The sequence below is a fragment of the Mauremys reevesii genome, linkage group 1, assembly GCF_016161935.1.
Source record: "Mauremys reevesii isolate NIE-2019 linkage group 1, ASM1616193v1, whole genome shotgun sequence".
Lineage (NCBI taxonomy): Eukaryota > Metazoa > Chordata > Testudines > Geoemydidae > Mauremys > Mauremys reevesii.
Window position 1 is genome coordinate 279,257,512 of NC_052623.1, and position 14,595 is coordinate 279,272,106.

A 14,595-nucleotide genomic window follows, 5' to 3' on the forward strand; every position below is an offset into this window, starting at 1 on the left:
CGTAGCAGGGGCTGCCCGGCGTCCCGGGGGGCTTGGTCCGGCCGCCCTGCGGCTCTGGGTTGGCAGTGGCTGGCCCGGGGGTTCCCGTCAGGTGCAGCGAGCTGCGCGGCTTGGGGGCCGAACCCGACCGCTTCGGCCAGGGTCCGGCTCACCTCACATTTCAGCGCCTCTCGGCCCGGAGCAGCGGCTGGGTGCCTGGGCAGAGAACGCGCCTGGCCCGCTGCTCCATCGCTCCGCGCCGGATTGCGCTGGCGGTGGGGCACTGGTGGTGGCTGGAGGTTAGTGGGAGCGCGACGGGTGAGGGATTCAGGGCCGGCGCGTGACACGCTTAGTTCCAGTCCAAAGGTAACAAACCAGCTTGTTTTGCTCCTCCCGAGGACTAAAAGCCGCGGCCGTTGTGGGGCTCGCAGCTGTGTATTTTTTTTGAAGCGAGGGCAACACAACGAGAGACTGAGGAACTGCCATGTAACAAGCCCGCTGCAGCTCTGTGTAGCGTGTAAGCAGTGGCAGCGTGAGCCTTGCATTCAGATGTGCTTTTGAAAACATGCTCTCGGTTGAAACCTGGACCAAAACGTAGGTTCTCTATTTTTAAATAAATATCACAAAAGAGCTATTTCGATGACTATTTTATTTAACCTAAAGGAAAACTTTTAATAAACTTTCCCATTCAGTGTTTAGAACCCAAACATTGCTTCATTGCTGTGTTGCGTAAGAAACTGAAACTGAATGACTGTTGACAGACTGTAGAAACTGAAGTTTAAGATAAATTCACTAAAGACACTAGCTCAAGCTGAGAGTAATGGAAAACAACTACAAAACGTGAACAGAGAACTGGCTGTTTAATTCTTTGAATATTAACTGTTCATGCTTTTTCATGAAGTTGATGGATTTCCATACAGCTAAATGCAGTGCCTTGCATAATGACAGGTTTCAGAGTAGCAGCCGTGTTAGTCTGTATCCGGGGAAGAAAAAAAAAGGAGTACTTGTGGCACCTTAAAGACTAACAAATTTATTTAAGCATGAGCTTTCGTGAGCTACAGCTCACTTCTTCGGATCCGAAAGCTCATGCTTAAATAAATTTGTTAGTCTTTAAGGTGCCACAAGTACTCCTGTTTTTTTTTCCGGATACAGACTAACACGGCTGCTACTCTGAAACCTGTTCATGCTTAGACACCCCTGGGATGTCTCCCTCAGAAATTGGTTAGGTAATACAAGCAAAGGCTCTTTTATTTCAATCTCTGTTAAAGTGAAGATCTGCAGAGCAAATTATTTCTCTACAGTAGGGAGAAATTATTACTGCTCACTCCATCTCCCCCTCCCTCCGTTGCTCGTTCTCCCCCATCCTCCCTCACTCGCTCGCTCATTTTCACCAGGCTGGGGAGGGTCCCTTTTCGACCTGGTGTTTGATTGAAAACTGGACACCTGGCAACCAACATGCTAAAATTACTTCTAAGAGGGTTGGAGCAATATATTTATATACTATAGATTCCATGATGTACAATTTCATTGGGGGCATTTTTCTCATGGTGCAGTGGAGGTTAGATTTGTCTTGTCTGATTATTTTGTGTCTTTTTTTAAGAGACTGCATGATATCTGCATGTACATGCACCTGTTATATTAGTGATCATAATATGTGTGTATAATTACATGTCTGACTGCACTATGGATGGGTTTGGCTAGTTTGTGTACAAATTTCAAATCTCCAGCTACCTGTTCAGTTTAAGCAGGTGAAGTACTCTCTGTGTTTATGACTCTGGTTAAGCAAAAGAAAGCAACCCTGCTCTTCATTGTATTGTAATTTCCTCTTGCTGGCTCTGGCTGTGGGCAAAAATAGCTGTTCTGCTTTCTCTCTTCTACTGAGACAAGATATTTAGTGCTTCAAAATAAATGAGCTTCACAGCTTGAAGTACTTGGATTATTTATCTGTGGAGGAAGACTGCTTCCTTTCCCTATATAGAATGCTAGTCTTTCTTTCCACCCCTCCCATCTCATTAAATGGCACTGCTAGACAAGAGATAGTGTGCTTCAGATTGTTTCTGCATAATGAAATGTTTTAAATTAAGTAACCTCATTCACTGTGGCTTTTACTGTTGGTATGCTATCAGCATATCATGGCCTTTGCACTATAAATTTGACACACGTTATACATAAACCAACAGTATTGATGTCTACTTCTTTGTATAGCGTTGAGCAAATTAGTTTTATACCTTCTAATTCTTTTCTTTCTGGAAGGTAAACATGGTATATCGCTTAGCATGATGACAGAAGAAAACTTGTGTATTATTCTTGATGTGTCTTGATTTATTTGTGAATTTAAACTGAAGTCTCTTCAAACCGGCAGATTGACTTAATAGCTCGAACAAAGCAGCATGACCAGTTTTCAGTATTGCCAACTCCAGGTGTCCAAAAAGAATGAAATTTCTTTTTTATTTGCATTCTGATGGCTTAAACATCAGGGTTCATATTTTAAAGCTTTTCTCTGCAACCATGAGGACTAGAAACTTACTTTTTTTAAAATGCAAGCTGAGGCACTGATCTAATCACATGACTCTAGGAGCCAAGGCTTTAAGAAAAATTCCCAATATAAAGAGACCTGTGATAAAATCAAAAGAGTTGGAAAAAACTGAGTCTTGTGTAACTGGATAGTTTTATGCATCATATGGCTGGAGGTTGGAAAAACTCTGCTCTCACTTACCTAGGACAAGTAGTTTTATCTGGATAAGTGAGCTGAATAGCTTCTGGCTCATTCCCTGAGAATTGGGAAAGGAAGGAGCAGAGTAGTTCAAACTCTGCTATCCTTTAGCTGGAGGGGTTGGGGTGAGTAGGAAGCAGAGCAGCAAGCCATGCTGCTGCTTTGTAGTGAAGGAGGGTCATTTCTTCTTTTATGAGAAGGGGAGTGGGAAGGAAGAGCAGAGCAACTGAAGCTGTATCAAGATGGTAGAATCTCCGGAAAGGGAAGAAAAGTAATTTTTAAACTTCACTGTAGTTAACACGCCAGAGGCTCTTCCTCCATTTCAGTTTCTACCTGAGACCACGTAGAGAAGCCGTCAGACCTCTTTGGCTTGCCTGCTAGCTAAACAGCAATGACCCCAAGCTGGGGGGCAGTCCCATTTTCTATACAGTCAACACCATCACAAAGATCCCACTGCCTAAAAGAGATGAGCACTTGAATGAAGAACAGCTGTCTCGTTCTTGTCTGGGAAAATTAAATTGATGCTGGTCAAGAAGACGCAATGTTTTGAAGAACTAGCTAGGCCACTGTTTTCTCCTCCTTTCAAGGTGTCTTTTCCTCCCTAATTCATCAAAGAGGTGCAAAGCTTCAGGTTTCTGCAGAATTTAGTATCCGCATCAAGAAATTCTGTTTGCTAGGAGACTTTGCTCCATCCACCCCAGTGAGGATCTGGCCAAAGCAATCTATGCATTCATTGCTTCCATACTGGATTGCTGTAATTCTGGGGCTGAAGGTTGAAGTGATACAGAAACTTCAAATTGCACAGAATGCAGCAGCTCACCTTCTCAATAGGAAGAGCTGCTATAGTATGTCATCCCTGACTCTGAGCTCCACACCCTCCACTGGCTGGTTCCTACTCCACTTCTAGGCCTTGGTTAAGATTGTGGTCCATCATCAACTGCATCTCTATCTGTAATCCATTAAAACAACTGAAGTCTTTTGGAACAATGCAGTTAACAAAAGCCAGGCAAAGAAGTACAGGAATTTCTCACTTAAAGTTGTTCTGGTTAACGTTGTTTCGATGTTAAGTTGCTGATCAATTAGGGAACATGCTCGTTTAAAATTGTGAAATGTTCCCTTCTAATGTTGTGTGGCAGCCACCTGTTTTGTCCGCTGCTTGCAGGAAGAGCAGCCCGTTGCAGCTAGCTGGTGGGTGGTTGGAACCAGGGTGGACCAGTAGCCCTCCTATCAGGGCTGGCTCTAGACCCCAGCACGCCAAGCGCGCGCTAGGGGCAGCATGCTGCTGGGGGCACTCTGCCTGTCGCCGGGAAGGCGGCAGGCGGCTCCAGTGGACCTCCCGCAGGCGTGCCTGCCGAGGGTCCGCCGGAGCCGTGGGACCAGCGGACCCTCCACAGGCACGTCTGCAAGAGGTCCACCGGAGCCGCGGGACCGGCGACTGCCAGAGCGCCCCCCTGCAGCGTGCCACTGTGCTTGGGGCAGCGAAATTCCTAGAGCCGCCCCTGCCCCCTATCCGCTCCCCACTCTCCTAAATTCCCTGTGCAGCAGCTGTCCCGCCGCCTCCACTGCCATGTGTTGCTCCTGCCCTCTGCCTTCGAGCTGCTCCCAGAGACTCCTGCTTGCTGTACGGAGGAAGAGGGGGGCTAATGTCAGGGTGTCTCCCCCTCCTCCCTGCTCCTGCACCCTGCTTACCCCATCTTCCATAGAGCAGGGGGGAGACACTACAGAGGGAGGCAGTAGCTGCCATCTCAGGTCTCAGCAAGCTGATTTAATTAACAAGGCAGTGTACTTAAGCCTGCGGTCAGCTACTTAAAGGGGGAATGTACTTTTTTTTTTTTTAAACACACAGGTTGTGTGTTTCTGCCCTCCCTCCTTTCCTGCTGCCTTGTAGATTGTTGTGAGAGTTAACCCTTGAGGGCTCAGTCAATTGCTAGTTCATTTAGCAGTAAGGCATTCCCTGGCAGGGGCGGCTCTAGGTATTTTGCTGCCCCAAGCACGGCAGGCAGGCTGCCTTCGGCGGCTTGCCTGCGGGAGGTCCCCGGTCCCGCGGATTCGGTGGCATGCCTACGGGAGGTCTGCCGAAGCCGCGGGACCAGCAGACCCTCCGCAGGCATGCCGCCGAAGGCAACCTGCCTGTTGCCCTCGCGGCGACCGGCAGAGCACCCCCCGTGGCTTGCCGCCCCAGGCATGCGCTTGGCGTGCTGGTGCCTGGAGCCGCCCCTGTTCCCTGGGAAATATCCCACCCTCTGACTTCACCACCTCAACCAAGCTTCACCTCAACCAATCATCATCACTGTGTACCAGTATTAAATTGTTTGTTTAAAACTTATAGTGTGTGTGTGTGTATCTCTCTCTCTCTCTAGTCTTTTGTCTGGTGAAAAAAATTTCCCTGGAACCTAACCCCATCGTTTACATTAATTCTTATGGGGAAATTGGATTTGCTTAACATTGTTTTGCTTAAAGTCGCATTTTTCAGGAATTTAACTACAATGTTAAGTGAGGAGTTCCTGTACCAAGAGTCTCATTGCTTCCACAATGTCCTTCAAGACAATCCTTTTTGGAAAAAAACCCAAACTTTTAAAGCATAACCAAATAGGGATTGCCCTACTCAGTCATATCAATGGTCCATGTAGTCAGATGCCCTGTCTGATTGACCAGTATCAGATGCTTCATAAGAAGGTGCAGGAAACTCTAATTACTGTATTTCCTGCCCATAAGTAAAGTTTTTTTGTTTTTTGCCTTAATCCACATCAATTAGTGGCAGGTTTATAACCTGAAGGATGAGTTTATCCAGTGCTTAATTTGTAATGAAAAAGTTGCCAGGGCTCAAGCAATTTGGTGCTGGGGCTCGAGCAATTTTTTTACATTGATAATTGATGCAGCAAGCCCAGAAGTGCCGGGACTATGAACTGCCAAGCCTAGAGGTGCCTGGGCTCAGCCCTGGCAAGCCCTATCACAAATTAAGCACCGAGTTTATCCCTTCTTAAAAAACGTAAATCGATCTAATATAACTGGATGTTCTCATTACTTGTATAAATGCCATGTGGTTATTTATTTTATTATTACAAAAATTCCTTTTCTCGCCTAAGTCTACTTAGGAGTCCCCTTCTTTTTGCATTATTAGAAAAGGTAAAAAAAGAAGCATTTGATCCACCTTTGCTGCAGTCATTCATACTTTTTATGTTCTTCTCTCATGATCCCTTTCATCCAGCTCACCTCAGTCTTTTTAATCTCTCCTCATATAGAAGTCTTTTGTGGCCTCTAATCACTTTCTTTTCTAGATCATCTGTTTTTCTGCTACATCTTTCCTTTGGAATCGCTAAGAGAGTTGGAGGAGAAACATGAAGAGACCTAAAGAGATCAGAAACACAGGGAAAATGCAACAATATGAGATTCAGCTTGGAAAAATGCAAGCTAATGCTGCTGGAGCTAATGAACTACGTTTCTGTACCTGGCTTGGAGATAGGACCAGTAATATGATGTCTGGTGTGAAGATGGAATGGGGTCTGGGGTGAAGTAATGTTACACACATTTCATAGCTATCACAACAATTGGAATGAAATTAATACTTGGTGTAACTCCATTTAGTTTCAGTAGGTTTATGCCTGGGTGAATGTGGTTCACTGTGTTAAAACAATTAGTAGATATTTACTACAGTTCTACAGTACCTGGTGAATGACATGTTGTAAGTATCAGAGCTGGTAATTCCATATGTTTGAATGTTCTCTGCCCATATTCTTAACTAGTGTACATTTTAAAGCATTACTACATATCCAAGTGTTATGTTTTTAGGCCTTGACTAATGTTCAACCCACATTTTTTTTCTTATCAGCATTATTTTAGCCATGTTTTAAGAAACCATTGAGGACACATCATACCGTGTGTAATGCTAACAAAAATTATAGCAGGATGGTACTGGAGATTCAAAAACTTTTTTTTTTTAAATCAATGACAAGTGTCTGCTTTTAAAAATTATTTCAAACAAGTGACAGTTTTGCTACAAAATTCAGATCTGGTTTTCAGACAAACTCAGGGTTTTAGATTTGGGGATTTACAGCATTTGATATAGAGAAATGGATCTGAACCAAAATCCTCAATGGAGCTTTATGCTACAGTAGCATAACTAGAATGTACATTTTCTGTTTATGATCAGTTTAACTAGCTATTGTAGCTCCACTATCCACGCTAAGTGCAGTGCAAAAGTAAACTGCATATATGGTGAAAAGGAAACCACACTTTTAACGTGTTTAAGTTTGATAGTCTAAGTTAATAATAGATACACAAGTTCTTTTACAAGTGCATTTTCAGAGTGCTGGATAAAATATTTTTTCTGTGATGGTAACATGAGGATTTACAATATAATCTATACTTTATATGTACATTTTATGAAATGGTATATTGACAGTGTCCCTGTAAATATCAAGCTATTTCTAATGAAAGTATTGTAAAAGAACCCCTCCAAAATATTTTGTATCCAGGCTACTTGAGCATCTGTACAAATGTTCCTACATTAGGGGAAAAAAATTCAAGATAATGTGATGAGCAAAACACTATTCAAGCCTCCTTAAAAGCTGATATGGCTATCATTATCTCACAGCATCTCTGAAGACTTGGGTGCCCTGTCCTGAGGTACACCTCTACCCCGATATAACGCTGTCCTCGGGAGCCAAAGACTCTTACCGCGTTATAGGTAAAACTGCATTATATCGAACTTGCTTTGATCTGCCGGAGTGCGCACCCCCCCCCCCCCGAGCACTGCTTTACCGCGTTATATCCGAATTTTTGTTATATCGAGTCACGTTATATTGGGGTAGAGGTGTACTATAAAATGACGGGATGCCTACTGCCAGGATGCTAGGAATAGGAGGGAAAAAAAATCTAAAACTGCAGGGGAAAAAAAAGAAAATATAGCTAGGATAAAATGAATGCTTTTTGTTTTAGAGGATGCTCCTAGCCAAACACGGATATTTCAACAATGTAATAGGAGAGTTTTCTAAATTGCTGACTTTCAAAACATTTTTAACTGAATACTCCAGTAGAACAATATTGAACAGCAGGGAGCTGACAAAGTAGATTTCTTTTGTATCCGTTCAATTTCCAGATTAAATACAGCTGAAATAATAATGGCTGCTGTTATTAAAAAAAAAAAATTGCTAAACCAAGTGAAATAAGGTAGGGTGAAAAAATTGTTACACAGTTCAGTATGTATTTTAAAATGTTTGCCTGTGTCTCAGTGTACTACTAGTTTATGCCTCAGTCCTGTGATCTGTGCAAATAGATCCTTGTGCCCACACATATTTCGGTGGTAGATTAAAGGCCACTGTTTCCCCCCCCCCCCCCCGACAGACACCATTGCTTCTACGAAGATGATTGCAAAATGGAAATGGGGACCAGAGTTCTCTTCGAAGTTTGAATGGATTTTTGACTGAGCATTTTTGAACCTGGGTAGATGTGTGTGAACTACGCTTTGGGTCGCTGCCAGAAAATTTTGCACAGCTCTAGCCAAAACAGTGCAATGACTCATTCCTGCTGCTATGCCCCTCGTGGATCCTTGTTACTGTGCATATTGCTTGCAGGATCAGGGTCTAAGTTAACTAATTTAAACATAGTAAAAAAGATGTTTTGTGTACACACACACACACGCTTGTTTTAATTATTTGGTTTGATTCTCTTGGTTTAGTTGGTTTGGGTAACTTTTAGAAGGACGCTTAATTTGGCAGCCTTGCAAAAGGACAGTTACTCCGGTGGGATGCAGACTGTGAAGCTGATTTGATTTGTACTGCTGTTCAGGTTATAAATCAAATGGGCACTGCTGGATATCAAGTTTCAGCATCTTGACACAATAGGCAAATGCATTGCAATCCAAGCCTGACCTCAGTTTGGGGAGATGTTGAAGAGGGAGTGTAATTGGAGGGAGAGCTTAGGAATCATATGGTAGAATGAATGAAAGCATTGATACTTTTGGTATGTTCAGATAAAGTAATTTGTAACTTCCATTAGTGTTGTTAATTAAACCTCACATGTCAAAATATGCAAAATAGCCTTAAATCAAACTTTAATACGTTTGAAAGCACCATTTTTCTTACTTTGCCTATTGGTAAAATTTTGATGATAATTTATGGGTGTATGAAGGAATTAATGTTTACCAACATTTACTGATAAAAATCTAATCCTAAACCTAGTTTTGAGTCAGGAAACCTGGGTTCTTCTATTCCAAATCCTTCCACCAACTGGCTGCATGGGCTTGAATAAGTCAGTGACCTTTGGATCTTGCTTAGCCATTTGTACACTAGGATTAGTAATGCTTATGTGTCTTTATTTGATATCTCTGGATGAGAGAGGCTGTGTGAGTGCAAAGTATTATTTGTATTATTATGTTATTGATTAAAAATAACTAAGGACCTGATCCAATATGCACTGAAATCAATTGGGGTCTTTTCATTTACTTCATTGGTCTCTGAAACAGGTCCTAAATGAATATATACAGCCTGTTTTCATAATTCTGTCCTAAATCAGTAGACTATAGTTGTAGTATAATAGATGTATCCTTGTAAAGTTTCATCTGGTTTAAGTCCAAGGGTTGGTGTTAAACTTCTAAAGGAGTGATCTTGTGTCAGTTTTGGTCCTAAATCGGTGTGGTGTTTGATAACTAAATTGAATTTTTTTTTTAATCAAAGATAGTGTTAACAGAAACAAAGAAATGTCTGGGTTGTTTTTTTTTAATTGACATGGTCCTTTGAAAGTGTCTATCCTTTTAATTGCTGACTAAGGACTAGATCTACCAAACACTGTATGTGTCCGTCTTTACTCATTTCATGTAGTTCCACTGAAATTAATAGGACTGTGCATTTCAGTAAAACTACTGACATACATAAAGATTTGCAGGATTGGACCCTAAAACAGTAATTAAGGGAAGCTTTCAAATGATGTAGCAATTGTCTCTCATTCAAGAGGACAAGTCACACAGACTGAAAGTGAATTATAGCCTGTAGATGACATTAAGTCAAGTATGTTGACTTCCATGTGTTGGACTTAAAAGTCATTGCAGTTTTTTGTATGCACTAAGGATTTATTAATTTAGTTAGTCTTGGGATTCAAACAAACCTTCAGGACAGGATTGACACATTTGAGATTAATCCTACTTCCTTTTTAAAAAAAAATAGATTTATTTAAACACGTAACAAGAGATTACAGGAAAAATGAGGTGGGAATGCTTCAGTGTCATTGATTTAAAAAAAATATCCACAGTGGATTTGTAAGTGTGCTTCTGATATCTCAGTATCAGAAATACTATGATGGGAGGGACAAGTCATCGGGGTTGGCCAAGATGACTTGTATTTCTGGATTTGCAGCATTAACTTTTCTATTTCTATTCTAAATTATGTTACATTTCATACAAAAAGTATGAGCTAGCGCTTAATGTAAAATACACTGTCATATATCAGTGTCTGGTCATGTGAGTGCCACAAAATAGAAACACTTTAAAGGCAGAACTGGCACTAACATTTTCTAATTCAGTACAGTCTATCTTGGTAGCCTACAGTGCAAAAAATATACCTAGGGCAGCTAAAGATGCATTATTTTTCTCACTTGGTGGGAGATTGGCTTATTTCTCTTCTGGCTTAAATCAATGGGAGGTAAGGCTATGGTTCATCAGACATGCTAAGTAAGAATTCCAGTGTCCATTAAACATGTTTCAGCAGTTATAGTAGACAAGACGCTTTGGTTTAAAATTGCAGATAGCCAAGAGGAAAGAATTGAAAACCTGGAGCTACTTAGTAATGAACTTGACCCCATTCTAAAAGGGCTCAAAAACTGAATGAACTAGAGTTGTAATCTAGTTGATAGCAGTCCTTAAAGTAGATGCTGTGAAGAAATTATAGAATTTTATTTGCAGTGAAGTATAAAGGTGCTGGAGAGGGATGACTTCAGTCTCACTTGCAGTGTTTAGGCTCCATGTATCATCTGAGACCTCAAGCCTCTTTGTGACTCTTGGAGAACAATGAGCAAAATTATAAAATTGCCACATGAACCATGGGGTGGGAAAGTAAACATTGGTGTAAGAAGCTTTAGCTGCTCTTTGTTTTTGGAGTTGGACTATTCTGCAGTAAAAACAGAAGAAATAAAATATTGCACATCAGCATGAGCAAGACTAATCAAATCCATTAAAATGTTAAGCAGTAAGACATACGTCACATAAATCCAATAACTCTAGTAGCAGTTCCATTTTTCTGGCTCTGTTTGCCAAACCATTTCTTCCTCCACTTGGGGCTGTTCTACCTTGTTCACTAGAAATTTGCAGTATCTTGGAGTGAAAGGGGAAAGATACTTATATGGCTGGCCTTTCAACTCTACTGTCAGCCAGCCAGAAAAGGCCCAACTATGTTTCCAGGCCCATATTTTTTTGCTCTCTCTTGACCCACTTGGAATAAGCAAGAGGTGTTGCAGTCAGCAGCACTTCAAAGCAAGTGTGGAAAATGGGGACCTGTATACAGTTAGGCTTATTGTACAAAGCTGAAAGTTCAGTCTTAAGGGCAGACATGGAAGTGTCTTTTTGTTTCCCTTTCTGACCCCACACACATGCAAATAGAAGAATAAAATTGTAATAGCTGCTATCTCTACAGTTACTGAGGTTTGTATGATGTACATATTATTGCTCAATATGCAAATTAGCTCATTTTTGTGACTTGTACTGTCATGCTAGGAGTTTCGGTTTCATTCTTACTGGAGACTGCATCAGGTTTCTTGTTGGTTCATGTCAGGACTGTCCTTAGCTTTCTCTGCCAGACCTGCAAAATATTTTGTCACTTGCTTCCTTACTCCCCCCAAAAGCTAATTTTCTGTGCAACGTTACCCTCTTCAAAAAATGACTGACTCTAGTCTGCCATGACCTCACACCTCACAGTGCATTAATGTAAATAAATGATCTGTTTGTTGATTTCATAAATGACAGAAGTATGTGCCCCAACCGTCCCGCCCCAAAGGAGCTGGCAGCCACCTGATATGGTGAAGTGGATAGCAGACATGTGTACTTTGGATTGCATTCAGCTCTATCATACAAAAGCCCAGCAGATAGTACCCCCTCACACCTACTCAGATACAAGTGGAGTAGCACTCCTGTGAGTGGTGGTCATACAAGCAGTATAGCTGCACCAGCATCAGGTATCTGCATGTGTTAATGGCAGTGTTCCTTGTCCACACTAAAATAGTAAATACTTTGCTAATGGGATTTCAAGTAGCATTTTCTACAGAATATTTTAACTGGCTTATTGCATAGTTGTTGAGCACTACCAGCAACATTTCTGTATATCATCTTAAACTAAGATATCCAAACAATTTTGACGCAGAATTACAGAAATTCCAGATTAAAACAACAACTGTGTTTCTCTGCTCTTTCTTTTCTTCCTTTCTTTGCCTGTCCCCATCCCTCTTGGCCCTTTTCATCCCTTCAACTTATGTATCCATCTGTCTTTTCTTCCGCAATTCTTTCTTTGCATTTACACTCATGGGGCAGAGCAATAATAGGGTAAAGCAGAGAGGAGAGGCACTTTCATTCTGGCTTTATGGGTCAGACTGCAAAGCAAAATTGACTCTTGTACAAAGTTGTGGAACCTTCTATTGCTCACCAAAAGGAGACAGCCAGTCAGGAGCTCTGCCTGGCTCAGGGAGAGCCCATTCCGCCACCCAACACTTTTGTTGAACTATGTGACTTAAGTAGGGGGCATTGCTGTGCTGACAGATGCTCGGCTCCTGTGCCTTGCCTAGCAGGTTTTTCTACTACAGAACTTCAGTTAAATACCAGGTAGCGTTATATATATTTGCATGAAATATGTGGGTTTGATTGTTTGTTTTTAAAACCTGATGCTTCAAAAATTTCAAGAGTAGGCCCCTGCTCCACCCATTTTACTATTTTTCTGCCTCAGATTTTTCTACTGCTGAAATCTGAATGTTGTCATCTACCCCACCTAATATTTCAGACTGAAGTGGGTTTATACAGAGGGGTGTTGGAGAAGGAGAGGGCCTGTTGTGAAGAGTGACAGAAGAGTTGCAGTACTTGTATAACAAACTTACTAAGGTTTGGCTCACTGTCTTAATTGTTAATTGACCTAAGCTCCAGTACCTAAGCTCCAGTATCTTATGACCAGTCAATTTCACCTTGACTCTAATAACTGGTTATTTCAACCCGTTTCTGTAGCTGACTTGTCCACAGGCAGCAAAAAGTTCTGTGCCTCATTGAGACGCCACTTTTGCTCATCTGTGTTCTGGGATTAAACAATCCTCCTGGGAGACTGAGAGAGTGCAGTGGGTCTTCGCTGTTAAAGCACAAAAGCTTTGTGTTGGAAGAAAGGTTGGTAAGGTGATCAAGTTGCATTGGTATTGCTGTTTTTTATTGACGCAGCACCGTTAGTGTCCATGTATTTACAGATTTTAAAAAAGACAGGTCCCTAATTAAAGGAGCTACACTCTCAACTAGACACAACATAGAAAGGGATGCCTATAGGAAGGTGCAGGGGAGGAGGATGCAGGAGGACAAAGTTTACATAGCTGAAGGTTCCTGAGGCACGCTCTTTGTATAAATATCTTAGTAGTTCCATTTGGTTACAGTTTTATATGTAAAAGTGTGAAGACAGTGTCCAGAATTTCCACCTACGGTGAAAGTCAGTGATGGAAGGCCACTTGAGAGAACTCATCACTTCAGTCACACAAGTTCTGGTCGTCCAATTGAAAGATGCTGTTGCATGCTCCTTTTTAGATCATTTTATTCAGTGTTTATGTTGTACTCTTGATTCTCAGAGTAAGAATACATTAGTGTTGTTGTAAGTTTCTGCTCAGATCAGATCAACTACTCCTGCATAGACACGTTGACATTTAAATATAGTTTTGGGGTGAGGGAAGGAGACTCATTCTGCCCTTCACCTTCCATATTTGGGTCAAATAAATGTTCCAGAGTTGTTAAAATCTGGAGGTGGTTAATTTCTGGAGGCTAGTTCTCAAATTTTATGGTACAGTATAGATCAGGGGTTGGCAACCTTTCAGAAGTGATGAGCCGAGTCTTCATTTATTCACTCTGATTTAAGGTTTTGCATGCCGGTAATACATTTTAACATTTTTAGAAGGTCTCTTTCTATAAGTCTATAACATATAATTAAACTATTGTTGTATGTAAAGTAAATAAGGTTTTTAAAATGTTTAAGAAGCTTCATTTAAAATTAAATTAAAATGCAGAGCCCCCGGACCGGTGGCCAGGACCTGGGCTGTGTGAGTGCCACTGAAAATCAGCTCGCGTGCCGCCTTCGCGTTGCCTACCCCGGTATAGATAATATTTTTGTGTCAGCTTTCTATATGGTGGCTTGTAATTTTTTGTGACAATACTTGGTGAACTGCAGCACAAATTCCTATTGTTAGAGAGAAATGCTCTTCCTCTCTCCCCACCCATGTTACCCTGGCAGTGAGAGAACACAAAGGTCACTCAATGTTGTACTATTTCCAGAGACTGCAGTCATCGCAATGTATTTTTAAAATGCTAAAATAAGAACCATAAAAATTTAACTAAGAAATTGTCGGAACATGAATTTAAAAATAACTGTAAGAAGGAAAAAATGGAGGTTTGTGTGTAAATAAGTGTGTTCAATTTTTGTACCTAGTCTTTTGACACATTCTGTATTAGATTTCTTAAATAAACTTCTTGTATCTGTAGACTGCCCACTGACAACTTGAATTTGTTATACTGAATTAAATTTTGCTATTGCTTACATCTCATGCAAACCCATTGACTAGTGGAGTAACATTGACACAATATTTATTAAGAGAAATTCTGACTCCAGTTACATCCCATATGCTCTGTTAACTTTGGGAATTGTGGTGTCCTCAGAATAAACTAAAGCAGAATTTCTTCCACAACAGTA

General features: G+C 41.3%; 1 protein-coding gene across 2 annotated transcripts in view; it reads left to right on the forward strand.

Moving 5' to 3' along the window:
- The window catches only part of TMCC3 (transmembrane and coiled-coil domain family 3), a 217,200-nt gene that overhangs the window by 151,887 nt on the left and 50,718 nt on the right, over positions 1-14,595 (forward strand). The gene's annotated exons all lie outside the window — the stretch shown is intronic.